This window comes from Staurois parvus, unplaced genomic scaffold (assembly GCF_062004578.1).
Source record: "Staurois parvus isolate SC_StPar_1 unplaced genomic scaffold, SC_StPar_1.0 ptg000048l, whole genome shotgun sequence".
Taxonomy (NCBI): domain Eukaryota; kingdom Metazoa; phylum Chordata; class Amphibia; order Anura; family Ranidae; genus Staurois; species Staurois parvus.
In genome coordinates, this window is record NW_028317844.1 from 1,497,316 (window position 1) to 1,522,261 (window position 24,946).

At 43.9% G+C, this 24,946-nt stretch overlaps 1 long non-coding RNA gene across 1 annotated transcript; it reads left to right on the top strand.

The window, feature by feature from the left end:
- Positions 1 to 666: 666 nt before the first annotated feature.
- LOC149470288 (uncharacterized) lies at positions 667 to 11,825 on the top strand. The gene is made up of 2 exons (XR_016309178.1): positions 667 to 796; positions 11,373 to 11,825. It is a non-coding gene; the product is annotated as an uncharacterized LOC149470288 (long non-coding RNA).
- Positions 11,826 to 24,946: the final 13,121 nt, after the last annotated feature.

Here is a 24,946-nt window from a genome sequence, read left to right on the forward strand (position 1 = left end):
ATACATTTTGCAGATGCTCAGTTTGGTGTGTATTGCTAGAGAGGTTTTTTTTTTCTTGGGAGAGTGCATGTGATCAGCACAGTGCCAATCAGCACTGGTCAGACAGAGGTCAGGGGTTTTGCATCCTCCTAGAGCAGAAAGAAAACTCCTACAAGCTTTAGCTAGTGGTGGGCTGGACACAGATAGAAGTCACAAGACTGCTCTAACTTCTGGTGAGAAAAGGTATTTAGCAGTTTATATTTACTAAAATAATTGGGCTTCCATGTTGTGTGTACTGTGGGAGACCAGATATAGTGGTTGCAGGTCCTGGGTTTACTAACACTTTAAGGCAAGTCTTTCTAGCATTTTTACTTTATAGGCCTGTACCTTCCTATGGGTTTTCTTTGATGTTTATTTTGATATGCATTAAAATAACCTTTGCTGATCATACAGCATAGGACGCAGGTTTCTTTAGATCATTGCTTCTGGTCTCTTTGCAGCTATTCTCAGGTGATTGGCCACTGGCAAAAAAAATCTACTCGGCCTTTTCTTACATAACCTCCCTAACTTTTAACAAGTCCCAGTTTTTTGCTAGTGTCCTTAGGTGATAGATCTCTATACTGAGTAAAGATTACCTTCTCCCATGGTGTTTACTTTTTCTTTCTGGATGTTTCTTCTATTAATTGACAGCACCATATCCACTACAGCTTTTCATGTAGCTTTTGGATCATTTGACTCCTTGACAGAGCCTCGGAGGACTGGACCCTGACAAATGGCCAGGAGGTGTTAAACCCCCAGTATTTCTATGACATGGATGGTGAGTAAGGATGGAATCCTCCAAAACATTCAGACCCTGGATGCCCTCTGGGTGTTCAGGGGAGCCACCAACCAATTGCCTGGTCACTACATTGACCAGGATTGCTTTTTTTTTTAGTGTTATGGTTTCCTGTTTCTTGCCCTGTGGGGCACTTTTTCACCTGTGCAGGGTCTCCTGGTGGTTTCTAGTGCGCCTGTGCGATTTGATAGCTCCTGCGCCTGCGTGGTCCCTAGGGTTAACTGTGCCACCTAGTTTCCTAATAGGACTTACTGTGCTTGCATGTCACCCTGCCCCTTTCTCTTTGTATTCAGACTTCAGGCCAGCAATATCTCCTCATTCCTGGTCTTGTTAACCACTTGATGACCAGCATGTTACACCCCCTTCCTGTCCCAGCTGTTTTTCAGTTTTCAGCACTGTAATAGATTGATAATTACGGTCATGAAACTGAAACTAAATTAGTGTTTTTTTATTTTTTAATGTTTTGTTTTTTCCAACAGTAAAAAAAATCCCAGTGGTAACTAAATACCACCAAAATAAGTGTAAAATAAATATTTCCCTTTCTTTTATAAAACATGGCAAATTAAAATGCCCGGATAGTACAAAACCTCCTGGAAGTACCCCTTTTTGGTAAGTAGATATTTTTTGCCACAATTTTTTAGAAATTAAGAAACATGCCAGTATTGGGAGGGTTACATAGTAAGGCTGAATAAAGACAATAGTCCATCCAGTTCAACCTGTGTGGGTGTGTGTGCTCATGTCAAAAACTCATATCTTATATCGCTGTAAATTGTGTTAGCTAAGATGCCCATCTAAGAGGTTTTTGAAGCTATCAATACTTCCTGCTGACACCACCGATTTGTGGAAGTGAGTTCCACATTCTTGCCACCCTGACAGTGAAAACCCCCCTACACAGTTAAGGCAAAATTGCTTCTCCAATTTCATTGAGTGGCTCCGTATTTCCTTGTACTCCCGGAGACAGAATAGTTCATTCCTTATGGTAGAACCACCATTGAGGTATTTGTATATCGCTATCATATGTCTCTTATAAAATAAGTTTAATGTGTGTAGCCTTTCCTTGTAACTGAGGTCCAGACCCCTTGTTACCTTTTGTTGCCCTTCTATAGACTCAGTCCATCTCTTGCACATCTTTTCTGAGGACTGGTGACTAGAACTGGGCGGCATACTCCAGATGCAGTTGAACCAGAGTTTTATACAGTGGTAGAATTAATTTTATCTCTGGAGTAAATTCCCTTTTTTATGCATGCTAATATTCAGTTAGTTTTGCTTGCTGCAGCTTGGCATTGCAAGCCATTGCTGAGTCTGTCTACTATGACCCCCGGAACTTTCTCCATCCTGGATTCCCCCAGAGTTTCTCCCCCTAGCATGTAACTTGCATTCATATTTTAGCCCCTACGTGCACTACATTTTTCAACATTAAACCTCATTTGCCATGTATCTGTTCACCCCTTCATTTTATTGAGGTCTTCTTGTAAGGTTTCTATATCCTGCTGTGCCATTATTGTCCTACTTAGCTTTGTATCATCAGCACTTAGATTTAGCTATTTAAACCAACCTTTATATCATTTATGAAAAAATTAAAAAGAACTTGTCCCAGGACGGAGCCCTGGGGTACCCCACTTACTACTCCAGACCAGTCTGAATAATTGCTATTAATCGCCACCCTTTGGACGTGCCCCTGTAACCAGTTTTCTATCGAATTGCAAACTTCTGGGCCATTCCTACCGTTTGTAAATTTAAGCGTTTATGGGGAACTGTATCAAATGCTTTAGCAAAATCCAGGTACATCAGCCGGCCTTCCTTTATCTAGATGGCAGCTCACTTCCTCATAAAATGTTAACAGGTTGGTTTGGCAAGAACGACCTTTCATAAAGCCATGCTGATTGCTGAGGAAAACAGCATCATTATTAGTAAACTCTTGGATATAATCCCTTATCATCCCGTTCAATAGTTTACAATACTACTGATCTTAGACTGACTGGCCTGTAGTTTCCAGGGTTAAGACCTAAAGCTTGGTAATGATGCACTAGATACATTACAAGTATAGGTCATACACAGAGGGATCAGGGATGGGGTTACAAGTAGTAGTGTAACCCCATCACACACACAGTGGGAGGATGGATATGAAGGAGTGCATAAGGGCAGGTTAAGAGAAGTTAATATGTCAGATCAGAGACAGTATGAAGATGGCATATACAAGAGGGGCAGTCTGTTGGACCATTGCTGTCTGGACTAAACACATGGTCTGTGACCCTAGCTCCATCCATACAGATGTCTCTTTTCTGAGTAAATTGAACCTTTTACCTAGGACTTGATGCTGCATAAATACATTGGTGGACACACTTTCCAGGATGAGTCTCCTCTCTATCAGTATGCGCAGAATTATCTGTCCTAAATGCTGAGCTCCCATGCAAGAAACACCCTGAGCAATTGCCTTTTGTAAGTTAACACCTGTTTGCTACATCCTTGGATAGGTACATAAAACAAAGCACAGGCGTAAGAGTACTCTCCTCCCCCTGAAAAAAGGCTTGAACCTCTACTAGTATGGCCTCAATGCCGGAGGTTAGAAAAGGTTATTTTCATCCTTTCAGTCTTCCAAAGCAGTTACTTTTGTAAGAAAACATGGCCATCAGAGCCAACCAATACAAGTGATTGAGAACTCCCACTTCTTGGATGTCTGTTGTCCTTCTGGTCTCAAAAATTCTTGGACAGGTGGGTCCAAAGTGTCATTTCCAAGGGCTACAAACTGGATTTTTGCACTCTACAAACTGCAGAGCCTCTGGTGGATCCTCAGTCTGAGGAAGCCATCACTGTACCCATATTACAGACCAGAGTATCTGGGCCTTAGAAGACTGCCCAGCATTTACCTGTCTTTGAGACAAACTGGTGTCCCTTGCTTTAAAGCCAGGTCCCTCTATGCTCGGAACAATCATAGGGGTACTGGATTTTTTGGCTGCCCCCTTAAAGGCTTTATGCCCATTTTTACTCCAGACCATTACAACTCAATATTCTGACAGCGTGGGACAAACAGACTTGGTTCTTGGTTTGCCCCATGCATCTGACCTCTGAGGCCATACTATTCTTGGCATGGTGGCTTTCCAACCCAGTGCTGGAATCAGGGAATCCCTTTCCTCTACAGTCATGGAAGGTTCTTGCAATGGATGCCGGTCTGTTGGGTGGGTATGCAGTCCTGGACAAATTCTCGGTGCAGGGGTCAGAAGAAGCTTGCCTTCCCATCAACATTCTGGAAACCAATGCAGGCGGTTCAGTTTGTTCTTGAACAGTGGATTCCTTTTCTACAAGGTACACCGATAAGAATCCAGTTGGACATTGCCACAGTTATTGCAATGGTAACCTAAGTCATCAAGGAGGCACCAGGAGTTACGTGCCGCTACAAGAAGAAGTCTTGATCCTCTCTTGGGCAGAACTTCATGTTCTGGCCCTGTTCACTATAAACACCCTAGGAGGGGAAAATTGAACGGCAGATTTTATCAGTGAGTTTGTGGACCCGGGTGAATGTGCCCCTTCAGAGGTATTTCTAATCCTTTTCTTTGCCACAAATTGGAAATGTCAGATATGGATCTACTGGTGTCCAGATTCAGTAACAAACTGGACAGCTTTGTCACCAGGTCCAGTGACCCTCTGCATTTGCAGTAGATGCTCTGGTGATGCCATGAGACCATTTCAGTATGATCTATGCTTTTCTGCCCTTCCAGATTCTCTCTCACCATTGCAGGATCGAGATGGAGGGTATTATGGTGATCATAATTGCAAACAGTTGAAACAGGAGGAGGTGGTACCCAGACACCTGGTAGGTACTCCATGGGACCTTCCATTTTGTCTTGACCTCATGTTCCAAGGACCAAAGTTCCATCTGGTTTCTCAATTTTTGGCTTTAATGGCATGGTTGTTGAAACCATGGGCCTGGGGGACAAGTGCCTGTCGGATTCTGTCCCTCTTACCCTCTCAAAGGCTAGGATGTTAAATTCTACCATTGCACCTGGAAGACTTTTTTGCATTCATCCTAGAAAGTACTCCAAGGGACATATTCTCTCTTTTCTGCAATCTGATCTGGACCAACATCTGGCCTTGAGTATCATCAAGGGGACGAATAGCTCATTGGCCATTCTGTTTCAAACTCCTCTGGCCTCTCACTCGTAGCTTCTGTTCTCTGGGCACAGCTCACATCTCTCCTGTCCTGTATTCTCAATATGATTCTCATGTCTCTACAGAAGCCACATTTCAAACCTATTTGGTATATTCCTTTGTCTGACCTTATACATAAGGTGGCTTTTCTTGTTGCTATCACATCTGTAAGAGGCGTTTCTCTGAATTAGCAGCCTTCTCTTTTAAGGAGCCCTTTTAAGTGTTGTAAATGGAAAAAGTTGTAAGTCCCTTCCTGCCCAAAGTGGTCTCTGCCTTCTATCTTAATCAGGATATTTTTCCTTCTTTATGTCCTGCTCCGAAAAATCCTAGGGAAATCTCCATATAGTGTGCACTGTGAGAGTTTCCCTCTCAACTACTGTATCCTTTAGGAACCTGGTTCCTGTTTTGTGCTTCCTGACTTCTCCGGGAAAGGTCTCCATGTGCCTTGGGCATCTGTTTCTCAGGTTTGAAAGGCTGCAACCTGCGCTTCTGTTCTCACATTTAAGTTCAGCGTTTTTCTGATGTCGGTTTTGGGTGTAGGGTATTACACTGCTTCCTGCACTGTACAATAGGAAAATAGGATTTTTGATTTAAGCTGGCTATAAAGAATTTTTGTTTGAATGTTCGTATGAATATTCAAAAATCAAATAATCCGTTCATTCAATGACGTGACGGATGTTGTTTCAAAGTACCTTTTGCTTTTAACATTCCATTTTGGAGCGAATGGACCCTCTGGTACAAAATCACTGTTAAAAATTAATTTGTTCAAGAAAATGTTCTATCCTGCTTCTTTGAATTTTCTCGTAGCTACAGTCAAAAACAGGTGTTGATTTGACCCTCCACAATTAGAAAAATCTAACAAATATGCTCAAAATAAATATATTCAAAAATAATTTTAGAAGTCTATGAAAAAATGATTTGCGCTTAGTGAAACAAAAACCAAAAAGAATGTTGCTCCCAAAAAAGTCAAATACCGTATTTTTCGCCGTATAAGACGCACCTGACCATAAGACGCACCTAGGTTTTAGAGGCAGAAAACAGGAAAAAAAAATTCTGAACTAATGGACTGCAGACACAGTACAGGAGATGACCAGAGACTGCGGACAGCACAGGGATGACCAGAGACTGCGGACAGCACAGGGATGACCAGAGACTGCGGACAGCACAGGGATGACCAGAGACTGCGGACAGCACAGGAGATGACCAGAGACTGCGGACAGCACAGGGATGACCAGAGACTGCGGACAGTACAGATGACTGCTGACCTTTGGGGAGGTGGGGAGCGGGTACCTGAATTTGACAGGTACCCGCTCTTACTTCCGCATAGTTTTTGTTTGATCTTACCTGTTCCTCGATCCAGCCGCGCGCTGTCTTCCCGGCTTCTGTAATGGCGCTCGGCATGACAGCCGGGTGCCCAGTGCGCATGAGCGAGAAGCACTTGCGCTTTGTGATTGGTCCGGCGGCTTCTGGGATCTGTCATGTGTCCCAGGTACCGCCTTACCATTCACAAAAAGCACCGCTTCTTGCGCATGCGCACTTGGCACCCGGCTGTCATGCCCAGTGCCCACACTATAGAAGCCGGGAAGACAGCACGCCGCTGGATAGAGGAACAGGTAAGGTCCCGCTGCAGAGCTGAGCGGCCGGCCCGGTATTCTGACACGGCCGCGGTGGAAATACTGGACCGGCCGCTCCATATTCGCTCCATAGGACGCACTGACATTTCCCCCCCCAGTTTTGGGGAAGAAAAAGTGCGTCTTATACGGCGAAAAATACGGTAATAACCTTATAGCAATCTAAATATACATTTGGTGCGCATCTCTACATTTATAACAATACAATCTACACGTGTGAACCCTTTAATTACAAAATGGGCTGACAAATCACAACTTAATAATAAATAAATGCAATCCGCCATATGGAGTGTGCACAAAGTGTATGTTTAGAATTATAGAAGTGTAAAGTAAGCGTCTTAGTGAAAATGTACTTTTGCTCTTCCACTGAAGTGTTCTGAACTTTCATACATGAGTACCAGTCACACCACGTAGCGAAAGTGTCCTCATACTGACTTGTGCTGCAAAGGAAAAAAAAAAAAAGCGATGCATCAGATCAGGTCTGCAGGAGTAAACTGCAAAGAGTGGGCACACTCTAGTGCCTATTAGACTGCACAGTCATATACACTTACCTGTCATATTATTAGGTACACTTGTTCAATTGCTTGGTAACACAAATTCCTAATCAGCTAATTGCATGGCAGCAATTCAATGCATGTAGGCATCTAGATGTGGTGAAGACAACTTGCTGAAGTTCAAACCGAGCATCAAAATGGGGGGGGGGGAAGGCGTTTTGAACGTGGCATGGTTGTTGGCACCAGACGGGCTAGTCTGAGTATTTCAAAAACTGCTAATCTACTGGGATTTTCATGCACAACCATCTCTAGTGTTTACAGAGAATGGTCCAAAAAATAGAAAATATCCAGTGAGCAGCAGCTGTGTGAGCGAAAATGCCTTGTCAGAGAAGAATGGGCGGATTGGTTTGAGATGATAGAAAAGCAAACTATGTCAATATGGACCAAAATCTCTGAGGAATGTTTCCAACACCTTGTTGAATCCATGCCACGAATAATTAAGGCAGTTGTGAAGACAAAAGGGGGTCCAACCCAGTACTAGCAAGGTGTACCTAATAAAGTGGCTGGTGAGTGTATAAACATTGTGCAAATTCCATAACAAAAAAGCAGGAGGTATGAAAATAGAGGTTGTTAGTAAAATATTTGATTAAATGGCTATTTAAGTGATTTTAATGGGGGCATTGAGGTGTATTTTTTTCAATGGCTTTTAAACTAGTTTGCCTTGTTGGATGTATGTGGTATGTTCAAAGAGTGAACAGGTAAAGACAAGCTCATGACAGCAATAGCAGCTCTGAGCTTGTTTTATTTTTTGTCAGAGGGCACTGGGATTTAATATAAAAAAAGTGATCTAGGTGGCTGCGGAGCCAACCGATCAGTTTTACTTGACTAGTGTATTGCGGCTGCTCCTCCCAGACCCACAGCAGGTACTGTTAGGATGATGAGCAGGAAGAGATCAAGGACAATCTGTTCAGTAGTGTGAACTGGAAGCACTTAGCTCTGAGCACTTCCAGTTCAGAGCTGCCAGGACAGGTACACAGCTGATCCAGAACACTCCTGTGCAAATGCCAACTTTTTTTTTATTTTTATTTTAGAGGGCCTCTGCTTTCATAAAATACCCACAGAACATTATGTTTTGAGTTTTACAGCCAAAAATACAAATTTAATGTGGGTGCAAAATGAAAAAATTGCTCTAAAAGCAAAGTGGCCAAGGGTGCAGTGAAGTTTTAAAGTGTATCTATGGTCAGAATGTAAAATCATATACTAATTTCTAGGTTGCATTTTATTTATCTCTATCCTATTCTTATTAATCTGAATAATGATAAATGTGCATTGCAAGGGTTTAATGCCCATTATGTCCAGTGGTGGGCAGAAAGGTGGTAATTACTTACCTTAGACCTGGCTCCAACAGGGTCCCTCTAGCGCAGTCATAGGTCTTCCACAGCCTCTTCTGTAAGCTTGCACCAGCTGTGGTTGCACTCTAGCCTCCTCAATGTACAGTCAATACAGGGTAATAGCTTTATATAATGAGCTGTGGCTTCACCAACAAACAGTTGACACAGATAAGTGATAGAGCCTGCACTGTGCACCCTTAGCCGTAATGAGCATTTGACTTGTTGGCTGCCTTGTGGAGGAAGGGCCCACTGTAAGGTTTCATTTTTTATTTTTTTAAATATATTCCTGGAGTTGGGCTTTAAATTAACAGGAAAATAGAAAAGACCCCTCTGTGTGCTTGAATATGAATGGATTGTAGTGTCCGAAAGATGACTGCACAAACATTTCACCTTGTGTTTTACAGATTTTTACCTATGTATACCAGTAAATACTGTTCATCTGACACAAACCTAGCCAGGCACCCTTCCCATACTATCATTTTAACAGCTGAATCGGAAAGTGATTCTTCATCTTACCCCATTATATGCTGCTGACTAAATAGACCTGGGAACATTATACTGACTTTTATTCTCTTCCTGTACTTACATTCACTAGAGCTGAAATATTTAGCACTGTCTATCTACCCTACGTGAGAAAGCAGTAACTAATTATTTTGGACCAAAACCATTTTCGTTTGACGTCAAGCCAATTTATCCAATTAAACACGGTCTTTCCTATGAACGTATTTGGCCGTTTCAAAAAAAATTTGATTTACATTCCACTGTTGTAAATGTAAAGATCACATTAATGCCTATCTAAAAAGTTAACATACCAGAATATAAAATACAATGAAGTCTGTCATCAGGTTCTGCTATAGCCAGATTGGAGGTACTACTTAAAGTGAACTTGTGAAATATATGAGGTGTCCTTGCCAGCCTCTTAATAAATATGCAGGCTCTGGGCCTGCCGTCTTGATCCTGGCTTCACCACCAAATCATTTATTGACCAGGGAGAAGAAAGCACTTGCAATATATGAATTAAAGAAACCTTCCTTTCTCCCTCATCCACTGAGCAACACAAAAACCTTTAACCTTAGGATTATACTGCCACCCCTACAGGAGGACTGGTTAATGGCAAAAAAAAGAAAATTGTAGGCCAGTCTCCAGGATAACCACTACCAGCATACAGCATGCTTCAGTTTTTGCTAATGTTCTAGACGAGTGACAGATGTATGAACTTCAGTTCTGCTATGATAAAGATCAGCTGTTTTTGCTATCAATTCTTTTTTTTTTTTTTTTTCTTCTTGAGTCAAGAGTCTTCTCTACATAGCTGCTAGAGATTTTATTCCAATTACAGCTATCCAAAAGGGTCACCCTTAATCTGACATCTGAACCTCACTGAACTGGACATTACAGGAAGGGCCTAGAAGTGACCTTTTGGGCACTGGGTGCTTCCCATACTCCTTTTTAGTAATAAAGCTGCAGAGCCCATTCTGAGTTCAAAGCTGCTGGCATTGCTATGGTGCTTATCCTGTATCTGTAGACTCAGTGAGTAGGCTGGTCCAGCCAGGGATTGGGAGCTACTTCATTTGCATAGGTCACTTCTTTGCCAGTGGGCTTAGCAGCTTCTGAGCCATCAGCCACAGAGACTAATTCTGAGTTGTTCAAGTCCTTGACTGATGAGCTTGCCCCTGAGGAATTGCAGTGTGCAGCAGTTACTCCCAAATTAAATGAGACCTTCAGCTCTTACTGATGCAGTGTGCTGCATTGTGAACTTAGAGGATTAGCCTGTTGCTTCTACCAGTACTGTTTCCAGTCTTGGGTCAGTTAAGGCCAAAACACCTTTTCCTTTGCACTCACTTTTCCTTGAGTTGTTTGCTTCCCCCTTATAATTAAGTGTTCTTGCGTGGCAAGACCACTTATTGTTATCTCACATATATTCTTATTATTATAGCCAAATTTACCACCCTAACTCCTCCCACAGTTTTTGCACTACATAGACAGTAATATACCGAAATGTGCAGATTGTTCCCGATTGGTGTGCTATTACTTTGTGGAACGTTTCGCCGAATGGTTCACGAAATATCGCCGTTTTTGTGGTGAAATTGGTCCCATAGGAATGAATGGCGGAATATTCAAAACTAGAGCGGAAGCTGACAAAAGCTAGAGTGTGAGATGAAAAATCAGGACATGATTTCTAAACTGCCATCACTCCCTCATTTTCAAGCCCACCTACACAAATCTTATATCCAAACGTTCAGCTATCCCTGCTGCCACTAAAAATGTCCAGGGCTAAGACATAGCCCTGATAGTTTTCACAATATGACCATTTGTTTGCAACTCATGCCGCCCATTGACATTCATTGAAACTCTACTCTAGCCACCTCAAATTTGAAGGGCAATTTCTAAAGTGCGACTGTGCCTTCATTTTTAATATTTCAGAGACATACTATGCATCAAAATGTAGGTCTCTTGATTCTCACAGACTACTGGTGGAGGCAAGAACACTTCACACAATTTCCCCAGAAATTGTAGCTTTTCTAGTTAGCCTTGTATCCACTTTATGGGAGTAGACCACTTCTGTACAAAAACCTCCTGTCAATCGATCCAACTGTGTCCCTCCTTAACAAGGTGCTTAATACTCCAGTAAATGATAATATCTGTCTTAAAGCGGTTGGAAGCCCTTTCTGGTGCTCTGTTCAAGCAGGCAGTTCCTGTTCTTTACCCAATTCCAGCTGTGACTGCTTTTTTTCAAACCATGTCTGGTCAAAATCCCTTGCAAAAAAAAAATCTAACCAATACTACAGCTGATTATAGTACATGTGGTTTCGATAGCTGTAGCTTTAAAATTCAGTGATGATAGTTTGCTAAAATCCTCCCATCTCATTTCTCACATGTATCTTGTGTTGATATACAGGTATATGGCTAAAGGACTGGACCATAGAAACCCTTGCACAAGAAGTATTTCTGCATGGCCTTCAAATATCTCTTGGAACAAACACTTACTGCTACTGGTGGCAATAGTAGCCATCTTCTTCGCCAGAAGGAACCAAACAGACTGCAAAGTCTCCTCCCTCTGATAAAAAGACAACCCTTACCTTTCTCCATTCCCTTGACCTCTCAATCCATGTACAAGACCAGGCACTCAAAGTCTGCTGAATCCTCAGACAAGCCTTCCACAGCATGAAGGGCACCCGGATTTCCAGAGTGAAAAGATTTTTATTGACCTTTGTGGATTTTTGTACAGCTTGCATCTCAAATGATTATTGGTGGTTGGCAGTGCTACTATTATATTGATATCAACATAATACACCTTTACTGAATAAAATAAAATTACACAAAACTCAAATAAAGCATAACATGCAGAAAATTGTCTATGTAATATGAATATTCTAAACGTAAACTATTTAATATTGCGCAAAAATATGACTGTGCAAAATATCATGTGCTACAAAGTACAGTGCTTAAAATGAAGATTCTCTCCATGCTCCCAGTGGGGTAAAAAGCATCCACTCCAGATAGCAGATTTGCAAATGTGTTCATATCAAAACTGGTATTTTTTAAGTGCTCCACTTGAAAATGGTGATATGTACATAGAAAAGGGCCTCCCATGCTCACACCCTTCAGACTGACATAATTCATCAGATAGGTTGGACCTTTACCATAAAAAGGTCGGGAAGCGCTCTTGGTTTGTTAAAACATGCCAGTCTCCATTATTCCTCCTCTCCGCACCACTAACCAAAATCATACCATACAAAGGATCAGATAATAGAAAGAAAACTCATTGTGTAAAAACTATCAATATTTATAAAAAATAAGATACACAGTGCACTCACATTCAAAAGGTGCCTGACATATACTGGCACAAGTACACCAGAAGTTCAGCATCGGAAGTGATGTCAGCAACACATTTTGTCTGTAACAATGGCTTTAGGTTCTGGTGCTGTTTGATTGAAGTTGCATCCCAGATGCTTTGGTGCAGAAGGTGGTGTCCCAGGGCTGCAAAATGGGGTTCTGAGCTCGAATCTTCCTATGTCACCGCACAGACTAGCAGATATCCATCAAGCCCCTCCAGGCTTTCTGAATCAAAGTGTCATTATCTTAGTGTAACAAAACAAGTTTAGGTATTTCACTCCAACCTGTTAATTGTCCCCACACCTAAAAGAGGACATTTACTCCATTTTGGATCTCAAAGTTCTGAATGTTTTCTTTCAGGTTCAAAAGTTCAGAATACAATCCACCAAATCTGTCATCTCCTCTCTACAACAGGAAAACTTTCTGGCTTTTGTGGACACTAAAGAAACCTGCATGTCCCCATCTTTCCAATGCATCAGCCATTCCTATTATTTACTGTGGGCCCCTAAACTATCAGTTTGAGGCCCTGTCATTTGGTCTCTAGTCTGGAAAGAATACTTCACTTGTGAATCTCATTTCTCCCAGAACAGGAGTCTCTGTGGGAGCAATCATTGCCTTGCAGCTGGGTGTGGACCACAATTTGGCTTTCAGCACTATTAATGGTCAGGTTTATGCCCTATCTATCCTGTTTCTGAGGCCTTTGCAGTTTTACTCCTAATTACAACCTTTGTACAGTAGGTCTCACATGTAGCACTGCCAAACAGTAGTTTTAGTGTTCCCTATGCCTTATTTGGACTTCTTTTTTACATCCTGAAGAGTAAAAACTTCCCATATCCCTCAATGAGAGAAAGAGATAGGATTTGTATACCCAGCATTCTGATTATGCTGTTGGTACTGTTTTGCTTCCAAATTGAAGCATGCTGATAATAGGAGGGATTATCTTTGGCTAACCTTAGTTTGTTTTTTTTTGTCAGAATCCAGTCCTCCTGTGGGCCCAGTATAACCCAAGGGTTTAAGATTTCCTGTGTGTCTCAATGGATTCCAAAAAAAGGATTGTATGCCGGGTTACAAAAAAAAATAGAATTTTGACTTGCCTGTAAATTCTAATTCTTGGAGTACAGTACCTCACACAGGATGTATAGTAATAGACTATGGGTTATATGTCACTACCTTCGGGCAATTGGCAAACACTTTGCTAAGAATGCCCACAGTGCACCCTTATGTAACTGCTCTACCAGAAGTCTCAGATCCTTCTCCACCATTGATTCCCCCAGTTGTACTCCCACTAGTATGTATGATGCATGCATATTCTTAGCCCCCAAGTGCATAACCTTACATTTATCAACATTAAACCTCATTTGCCACATAGCTGCCCAATTAAACAGTGCATTGAGGTCACCATAACACTTTTTTTCATGTGGCCTCAAAATCTTCAAGGTGTGTTCTGGCAAAGCTTACTCATGACTGCATGTGAGAAGTGGCTTCTTTTTTTTTTTTTTTGCAACCCACCCATACAAGCCACATTTGTGAAGAATTTGTGATAGAGTGGTCATTGTGTGCATGTGACAACAATTTCATAAATTCCTGCAACCGCTTCAGTGTTGCTGTAGGTCTCTTGGTAGCCCATGACCAGTTTCCTGCTGGCTTTCATCCAGGCTGGAGTGACTACCTGATCCAGGGAGGGTCTGTTTTGTACCAAATACCTTCCACTTCTAAATAATTGACGTCACTGTGCTTCTAGGCATTGATAAACCCTTTGAATTTTTTTTATCCATCTCCTGCTTTGTGCCTGTTCACAACTTTATCCCAGAGATCTTTTGACAGTACCTTGCCACCCATAGTTGATTGTTTGCTTCAGTTGCATTACCAGGCACTGAAATGCTCCAGGAAAATGACCAAAGCTGATCACAATTAAAAGTCAAATGGCTTTGGCTGCCATTGAGGTGGTGATGAGCTACACCTGATTGAGTTTACAAGTGATCTTTTTTCCCCAACTCAGTGATTCTGTTTTTGAATTGTTTTTCAGACATGTTGGTGTTACATCTTTCACTTGGATGTTATAAGTTACACGGAGTAAATGCAGCTGGCTAGAACAAATTGTGTGTCTTCATTTCAGGCTGCAAAGCAACAAAATGTGATATTTTAAAGAAGGGTGATTCTTCTTTATACCCACTGTATAGATTATATTTTATATATATTTATATTATATACACATATACAGTTGTGTTCAAAATAATAGCAGTGTGTTGAAAAAAGTGAATAAAGCTCAAAATCCTTCTAATAGCTTTTATTTCCATACACACACATGCATTGGGAACACTACACATTCTATTCCAAATCAAAACATGAAGAAAAATATATCAAATTTGTGTTGTTCCTCTAAACAATTTGAAGAAAAGTGAATATTAGACTGTTCAAAAAAATAGCAGTGTTTGTATTCTTCTTTACAAACTCAAACATTCACTATATAAACTGAAAAATGTTTGAAGATTTTGCTTTCCTTTGAATCACTTAATTAATATTTAGTTGTATAAGCACTGTTTCTGAGAACTGCTGTACATCTGTGTTGTATGGAGTCAACCAACTTCTGGCACCTGTGAACAGGTATTGCAGCCCAGGATGATTGGATTACATTCCACAGTTCTTCTCTATTTCTTGGTTTTGCCTCAGAAACTGCATTTTTGATGTCACCCCACAAGTTTTCTATTGGATTAAGATCCGGGGATTGGGCTGGCCACTCCATAACGTCAATCTTGTTGAACCAAGATGTTGCACGTTTACTGGTGTGTTTGGGGTTGTTGTCTTGTTGGAACACCCATTTCAAGGGCATTTCCTCTTCAGCATAAGGCAGCATGACCTCTTCAAGTATTCTGATGTATTCAAACTGATCCATGATCCCTGGTATGCGATAAATAGGCCCAACACCGTAGTATGAGAAACATCCCCATATCATGATGCCTGCACAACCATGCTTCACTGTCTTCACAGTGTACTGTGGCTTGAATTCAGTGTTTGGGGGTCGTCTAACAAACTGTCTCCGGCCACTAGACCCAAAAAGAACAATCTTACTTTCATCAGTCCACAAAATGTTGCGCCATTTCTTTTTAGGCCAGTCAATGTGCTCTTTGGCAAATTGTAACCTCTTCAGCACGTCTTTTTTTCAACAGTGGGACTTTGCGGGGGCTTCTTGCAGATAGCTTGGCTTCACATAGGCATCTTCTAATTGTAACAGTACTCACATGTAACTTTAGACCTTCTTTGATCTTCCCTGGAGCTGATTGTTGGCTGAGTCCTTGCCATTTTGGTTAGTCTTCTATCCATTTGAATGGTAGTTTTTCCCTTTCTTCCACGTCTTTCAGGTTTTGGTTGCCATTTTAAAGCATTTGCAATAATTTTAGCTGAGCAGCCTATCATTTTCTGCACTTCTCTTTATGTTTTCCCCTCTCCAATCAACTTTTTAATCAAGGTACTCTGTTCTTCTGAACAATGTCTGGAACAACCCATTTTCCTCAGAATTTCAGAGAGAAATGCACTGTAACCAGCATGTACATTTGCTGCCTTCCTTCCTTAAATAAGGGCAATAATTGCCACCTGTTTTTCAAAGAATGAATGACCTCACTAATAGAACTCCACACTGCTGTTATTTTGAACATGCCCCTTTCAATTAGTGATTCAATTACACAGAATCAGCAGCATGCATGTCATGACTGTTGGATTTCTATTACACTACTACACCTGCTAGTAAATTATTTGCCATGTAGAAATATCATTTCTACCAAAAACAGTGATTAATCAGGTTAGTGATGTCTGACTGTTATTATTTTGAACACAACTGTACATATACACAAGAAAGTATGTGAACCCCTCAAAATCTACTGGATTGCTGCAGTAATTTGCCATAAAATGTGATCTAATCACCATCTAAGTCACAACAATAGACAAACACAATGTGCTTATGCTGATAACACAAACAATTCTAACTTCTTGTGCCTTTATTGAACACACCCATTAAACATTCAGTGTTGGAGGAAAAAGTAAGTGAACACTTGGCATTAATAGCTAGTCAAACTTCCTTTAGCAGCAATGACTTCAAGCAAGCACTTTCGGCAGCTTTGGTTCAGATGTGCACAACATTCAGGAGTAATTTTAGCTCTTAGGAGCTCAGTGAATTCAAGCGTGATACTGTGATAGGTTGCCACCTGTGCAATAAGTCCATCCATGAAATTTCCTTGCTACTAAATATTCCACGGTCAGCGGTTAGTTTTTGTAATTCCTTTATTTATGGCATTTTACAGTTAAGGCATAATGGGCAGAGGAATATAGAACAGCATAGCATCGTAAAGTGATTACAAAAGAAATGGCAATATACAGGTCAAAAAGACCTAACATCAATGCTATATGGGACAGAGTAGGCAGGAACAGATAGAGGACCGCTACAAAAAAGTAATGGTACACAGACAAATATCCAATTGAACAGGTCATAATAAGATCCAGACCTTCCCGGTTTCCAGAGTCGGGGAGAGGAAGCCCCGTTAAGGTCCCCGGGAACAAACTCAAATACAAAATATTCCTGTCAATTAGAAGTTAACATTGGAAATTGCAGTTGCATAAAGAAGATGTCTAAGAAACAGAAAAAGAGGGGAAGGGAAAGGACGGAAACAAAAAAAGGGGGTCATAAAAAGAGAACGGGGCAAGACAGAGCAGCCCTACCACCCAAGGGCCCACACACACAGACCCCAAACCAACCGGACAGCAGCCACGTCAGGCCCACACGAGCCAATCAAGGGGATGCCCAAAGATGAGCATCAGTATAGAAAAAATATTGCCAAGGTCTCCAAGTATCTCTAAACACCTCCCTAAGGTCATACAGAGAGGCTGTGAGGTCCTCCATATCTCGCAGCTCATTGACCTTAAAAAACCAAAAGGGACCTCATGGGTGGATGCACAGACCTCCAACACAGAGGGATACAAGCCTTGGCCGCATTCAACAGCTGAATCATCAAGCAAACCTTATTTTTTGATAGGGTGATCAGCAAGGTGCAGCAAGCATACTGCGGAGTCGCAGGCCATGTCAACATTCGTCAGACCCCTGATGGTATCAGCTACCATCTGCCAAAAAGGTTGGATCATAGAGCAAGGGCAGAAGAGGTTAAACATCCTACCACGCTCAAGCCCACTACGCCAGCATAGATCCGAAACCTGCGGGAAAATACGGTGAATAGGGAACCTATACCATCAGGTCAAAATCTTATAATAAGTTTCCTGAACCCTGGATGCAATGGAAGACTTCTGTGCAAAATGTAGGATCTTCAGTTTCTGTGATTCCGTAAGGCGAAGACCTAAATCGGCTTCCCAGTGAGAAAGGAAGGTTGAAAATCATCTTGTGGATTGATCAAGGCAAAATAAAGAATGGAAAGAATGTCTAATGGGCTCCCTCTTATGACAGATATTTTCCAGGAGCGTAAGATGACGGCTGGTCCCTGGACAACAAAAACATTTTTGGAGAAAAGTACGGAGCTGCAGGCTATGCCAGAAGGCCAACGAAGGATCCGCAGCCATCGAGAAAGCGGAAGGAGCAAGATTACCATCCGCATCCAGAAAAAAAATGTGAATGCCCTGAAGCCTCCAGGCGGCAGAACTGTGGGTCCTCCAAACTTGGAGAAAACTCAGGGTTTCCCAAGATGGGGAGCATAGGAGAGGGCAACAGGGAGAGGGAGAAGTTACGGAAAGTCTCACAGGACACCAGCAAAGTACCGCCCAGAGTAGGGTGGTCCAACAAAGGTCTAGGCAGTTTCGACAGAATCCAGGGCCAGCTTCTGGTGGTGCCCCCGAATCCTCCAACTCCATAGCCACCCAGAGTTTTGTCTCCGCATGACAGTGCCAGTCCACCAGTCTCGTCAGGTGAACTGCTCTGTAATAAGCGCAGACATCCAGGAGACCCACACCACCAAGGCGCTTAAATGTAAAAGCTGAAATTGCAGACGAGATTTCCGATAAGACCAGACAGTCTCGAAAGAGAGCATGTAGTTTCTTGAAAAAGAGAGGAGGCAATTGAATGGGGAGGGCCTGGAGGACATAGAGGATCCGGGGGAGCAAAGTTATCTTGAGGGCACAACACCGTCCAAACCATGTAAGAGCAAGAGAATGCCAGAGCAATAAGTCTTTTTGTACGCTGAAGAAGGGGTTTAAAGTTGGCAGGCAAACAGCAGAGTCGGGAATAATATGGACCCCAAAATAACAGATAGACTCAGATGCCCAGCGAAAGGGGCACATAGGATGAAGCTGGCTCACCACAGCATCTGGAGTCGTGATATTGAGAGCAGCAGATTTAGAAAAGTTAATCTGAAAGGACAATGAACCGAAGACACAGAAAGCTTCTACCAGGGCCGACAAAGAGGTAAGCGGGTCAGTTAAAAAGAATATCAAATTGTCCGCAAAAGCAGCCACCTTATGAGCCCCAGAGGGGCTTGAGTAGGCCAGGAATATTTGGATCTCTCCGAATCGTGCAGAGAAAAGATTCCAATGAGAGCACAAAAATCAATGCAGAAAGGGGGCAGCCCTGCCGAGTGCCATTTGTTATGTCAAAAAAGTCTGACCTAGTTTCATTGACCTTAACGGCCGCAGAAGGGCAAGAGTAGACAGAGGAAATCCAAGACAACATAGCTGGTCCCAGGCCAATATGACGCAAAGTGGACATAATAAACCACCAACTGACCCTGTCGAAGGCCTTCTCCGCATCCGTAGAAAGCAGGAGAAGGGGGCGGCGAGAGGTTCTGGCCGTATGGATAAGGTTAAGGACTCTCGTAGTGTTGTCTCTCGGTTCCCGCAGAGGGACGAACCCAGCCTGATCCCGGTGAATGAGAGACGATAAATGTGGTAACAACCTGTTCACCAAAATCCTGGCAAATAATTTCAAATCCGAATTCGGCAGAGCAATCGGTCTATAATTCCCACACCTGGAAAGGTCTTTGCCCTCTTTAGGTACCAGAGAAATATAGGCCCTGAGGGTATCACAAGGCAAAGGGTGTCCCTGGACAATGGAATTGAGAGCCGAGAGTAAGTGGGGAGAGAGGACATCAAGAAAGGTCCGGTAATAGGTCGGGGTAAATCCATCAGGCCCAGGGACCTTCTTGGGCTTTGACTGAGCCGAAGCCACTCCAAGTTCCTCTGAGGTGATAGGGGCCTCCAACTCTGCGCAAATCTCAAGGCTAAGTGACGGCATACCCGAGGCCGATATATAGGAGAGAGGGGAAGGTGCCCCCCGTGAGGTGGAGACACTCACTGAAGAATGGCTTAAATTGTAGAGATCACAAAGTCTATGAAATTCGGCCGTCATATCGGCTGACTTAGTGAATTTCTGATCCAATTAAATTTTGAATATGTGGAATGTAGGTTCGGGTTTCGGGGGCCCCTAAGATCCCTCACCAGCAAAGTGCCTGGTTTATTCAAAAATTCATACACAGAGCAACGGGCCCAGGCCAATGTTTGCTTGGTCTTGAGATAGAGAAGGGATCGTAAGTCCTTGCAAACTTTGGAGAGTTCTAGATAGGTGGCCCACGCCAAAGACGCTTTATGGGAGCGCTCCAACCTGCCGAGGTCTTGCAGAAGGTTGTCAATCTGATGAGAACACTCACGCTTTAGATGTGCTCCTACGCGAATCAAAAGACCCCGAATCACTGGTTTGTGGGCCTCTCAAACCACGAGGAGGTTGGTCACCGAATCAGTATTAGTCGCAAAATACTCTGCTAGAGCTGTTTGCAGGGCATTGCAGGTATCTGGGGACTGAAGGAGGGTCTCATTCAATCTCCAAGAGGAGGGGCCTCGGGTCAATGAGTCCAGCTGAAGGGTAAGATGTCCCGGAGCATGGTTCCGAGAAGGAGATAACAATCTGTGTGGCGAGTACCGCAGAGAGAGCTGAGTGCGAGATCAAAAGATAGACGAGACAGGGAATAGGTATGGTGAATGGTGAACAGGTGAGGGGAAAAAAAAAAAAAAAAGAAGTAGTCACGACCCTGGGGATTCAATAGACGCCACGGGTCGACTAAGCGTAAGAGCCGTAAATCACCCTTAAAACGTCAGAGACGAGCCTAGGAAAGATGAGAAGAGCCCCGAGAAACATCCAACAAGGGATCCATTGCAAAATTAAGATCCCCACCAAAGCATGTAGGAATTGAACCTGGTCCACATTGGGGAAATGAACATTGGCGAAAGTATACTGCACTCCCTGAATCGTGCCCTTAACCACTTGCCTACAGGGCACTTATACCCCCTTCCTGCCCAGGCCAATTTTCAGCTTTCAGCACTGTCACACTTTGAATGACAATTGCGCGGTCATGCAACACTGTACTCGTGAAATTTTTATAATTTTTTTGAGACAGATAGAGCTTTATTTTGGTAGTATTTAATCACTTCTGGGTTTTTTATTTTTTACTAAACGAACCAAAAACTGAAATTTAGAAAAAAAAAGTTTTAGTTTTTGTTATAAAATTTTGTAAAATAAGTGCTTTTTCTCCTTCACTGATGTGCGCTAATGAGGCTGCAGTGATGGGCACTGATAGTCTTGCACGGATGAGGAGGCACTGGTAGGTGGCACTGATAGGCAGCACTGACGGGCACGGATAGGCGGCAATGACGCACACAGATTGGCAGCACTGATAGGTGGCACTGACTAGCATTGATAGGTGGCACTGAAAGGCAGCTCCGATGGGTACTGATATGTGGCATTGATGTACACTGGTAGGCACTGATGGGCACTGGCAGGTGGCATTGATGAGCACTGACAGCTGGCATTGGACACTGACAGGTGGCACTGCTGGGGCTACACTGATCATCAGTGCACATGTCCCCTCTGAGGAATGCCGATTACCAGCATTTCCTTATTTACTCATTGATTACTTATTGTAATCAGCTGTGATTGGACACAGCTGATCACATGACCGAGCCGACGTATTCGGCTCTTTCCGTTGATCGGTGATCTGCTGTGTCCGAGGGACACAATCACCACCGATCACCGCGCTGTACACCCCCTGGAGCCACGCACACACGGTTAGAGTGGGAGGACGTCATATGACGTCCTCCCAGAACGAGAGAACCGCCTTGCGCCTGTCATTTCCTTATATGGCGGGTGGCAGGTGGTTAAGCAACAGATACCGGCCAAGCGGGTCCGACCGCAACGAGACATACGACCACAACACTGCACTGCCAATCAAAATACTAACACCTTTGGATTTGGAAATGGGGAGGAACTGTGATACACCCACAGAAAGTCTTGATTAGTCAATTTCGGAATATGATCACATTTAAAGTGTGTTTCCTGTAAAAAGGCAATTTGAGTCTCTTTTTGGGGTCAGCCAGCAGCCGCAATCGCTTTTCCGGGGTGTTGAGACCCCGATTATTAAGAGTGGTTATCTTCAAGGAACCTATGATGGAAAGAGGCCAGGAAAAACCGCTAAACAAGGAGAAAGGCCCGAAATGGGGGCCCCGGGTGGGAGAGAAACTCACAAAAAAAAAGGGGGGGGGGAGGAGGGAATGAAAAAGGAGGGGGTGAGAAGGGAAAGGGGGGAAGGGAAAGGGTAAAGAGGGGAGGGAGAATGTGAAATATCTACAATAGTGGAGAAACTGGAGTCCTTGGGAGGAGAGCGAAGCACCTCCACAAGGATTAGCCCTATGGGGAGTCAAAACAAAACAGCGGGCGGGTGAGGCCAAAAGAGGAGAGATAAGTCGCAAAAGGCACACAAAAGATAAAGAGGGAGTTGCACGGACAAGGGACAAAAAGTACCAACATAACATACACAGATAAGAGAAAGTCCCCCCTGGATCCACCAAGGAGCAACACCGGGAAACCTGTCACCCTACCTCCGGAGTGGAGGAGAGGATCCCCCCAAACCGCCCGGAAAATCGGGCAGGGGGGAATGCCCCAAACTAGGGAGAGCCATTCCTCAATCCAAGGGTGCCAGGGGACCGGGAAACAGTAAAAATGCACCCCCATCCCCCCAGGCAAACAGCAGGTAACAATATGCAGGGGCGGGTGAGACAATTCCACATAATGAAAAAAGGTAGCAGCAGGATATCAAGTAATACCAACAGTGTGACCCACATAGATGGCCAAAAGGAGGGTCACAACCCCCCCCCCCCGAGGCATCCCCCACACCAAGAGGTGAGGAGGGGGCCACCAAATCACCCCCCAAACGGCCTGGAGAGAAAGTACCGGCAAAACATAAAACTAACAGAACCAGTCCAGCGGGCTAGGAAGGGGAGAAGGGAGGGCCCCCACCAACCAAACAATAACAAAGTTCCAGATTTCATTAAGAAACGTAGGTTACAGTAGCAACCTTTCCAACACCTGGAGCCATCAAAAACAGAGGTCACCACTCTATGTGAAAAAAATTAGGCGTTCAAGTCAGAAACAAAAAAATGTTTAGAAAAAGAGAATGAGACCCAGACTGTAACAAGCAAAGGGGCCAATCAATCTTCAGCAGCAACAGGCGTAGGCCCAGGGGGGCTCCTCCTGGCTGAGTATTGGCTTGAAGCTCTGGACCTGGGCCTCCTGAGCCTCTGTGGCCGCGGAAATGGAGCAGGTGAAGCATCCAGATGCAAGAGAGTTCAGCCAGTTTGGCACCTCAACAGCAGACTTGCCCATGAGGTCAAACAGTGCGGGTAGTTGGTCCGGAGAGCAGAGATGGAACTCAGCCCCCTCTTTAGGGATGATGACATTAAATGTATGGCCCCAGCAGTACGTCGCCCCAGCCTCACGAATGACCTCCAGCAAGGGCCGTAGCATTCACTGCATCATACGGGTTTGCCTAGAGAGGTCAGAGTATATATGGATCATGGCTCCATCAAAGTCAAGTGGACCGGCAGTCCAAGCACGGCGTAGTATTTCTTCTTTTATCGTGTAAAAATTAACCCGACAGTGAACGTCTCTGGGAGGCAAAAGAGGTATTAGCAATAGAGGATGTAGAGGACTGGCGGGGTCCCAGAACCCGGTGCACCCGATCAAGTTACAGTTCAGCTGTGGGGGTTTTTCCAAGTAGTTGGTTGAGGATGGCGGTTACAGTAGCATGTAGATTCACCCCCCGCGGTGGCCTCAGGAATACCCGAAGAAGGAGGTTATTGCGACGATGACGAGGGTGGTGGTGAGTCCTCCGAGGGAAGGGTGGGAGAGGAGATCGGGCAGGGCAGACCGGCGGGAGCCGAAGCCCCCACCCCAGGGGGAACACTGCCGACTGTGTAGGTCTCCAGGCCTTGGCCGCGCCGGCAGAGCTAGGCCTCGGCAGCGCCATCTTAGGGGAGGCCGCGGGAGAGGGAGTGCGGGCAGAGTAAGTAATGGGTGATCTCACCCCCTCGTGTGGTCCCGGTTGACTACGGAAGTCTCCAGACCCCGGGCATCTGAAGACAGCTGTGCAGTGTAGCTGAAAAAGTGTTCTGTCAGTCCCGGCCTGTGCAGAGCTCCAGAAAGAGCATCCTCATGCCGCTATCGTCAAGCCACACCCCTGTCAACTATTAGTTTGTATTTTAACAAGGTGGAAGCAACTGGAAAGAACAGCAACTCAGCCATGAAGGAGTAGGCCACTACTGAGAGGGGGGTCAGAGCATGCTGAAGCGCAGTGTGCAGAAGTCGCCAACTGTCTGCAGAGTCAATAGCTAAAGACCTCCAGACTTCGTGTGGTCTTCATATTAGCACAACAATGCTTAGAGAGCTTCATGGAATGGGTTTCCATGGTCGAGCAGCTGCATCCAAGCCTTACACCACCAAGTGCAATGCAAACTGTCAGATGCAGTGGTGTAAAGCACGCCACCACTGGACTCTAGAGCAGTGGAGATGTGTTCTCTGGAGTGACTAATCACGTTTCTCTGTCTGGCAATCCGATGGATGTTTCTAGGATTGGCGGTTGCAAGGAGAACGGTACTTACCTAACTGCAATGTGCCAAATGTAAAGACTGGTAGAGGGGGGGATCATGGTGTGGGTTGTTTTTCAGGGGTTGGGCTTGGCCCCTTAGTTTCAGTAACAGGAACTCTTAAGGTGTCAGCATACAAAGACATTTTGGACAATTTCATGCTCCCAACTTTGTGGGAACAGTTTGGGGATGGCCCCTTCTGGTTCCAACATGACTGCACACCAGTGCACAAAGCAAGGTCCATAAAGACCTGAGTGAGTTTGGGGTGGAGGAACTTGACTGGCCTGACATCAACCCAATAGAACACCATTGGGATGAATTAGAACAAAGACTGTGAGCCAGGCCTTCTCATTCGACATCAGTGCCTAACCACACACATGCACTTGTGGAAGAATGGTCAAACATTCCCATAGACACACTCCCAAACCTTGTGGACGAAGAGTTGAAGCTATTATAGCTGCAAAGGGTGGGCTAACTCAATACTGGACCCTCCAGACTAAGACTGGGATGCCATTAAAGTTCATGTGCATGCAAAGGCAGGCATCCCAATACTTTTGGCTCTATATTGTGTGTATATATTTCAGACAACTATTTCACAGACTTTTGGTACAAGCACTGTTCAATTTAGTTTTTTTCTTTTTTTTACATTTATGTAAAATCAGTCTTAGTCGGACAGGCTGTTTGTTGCATGCTTGAAAGGGAGCTGTATTAATGAGACCTTTCTTCAATGGAGGGAAT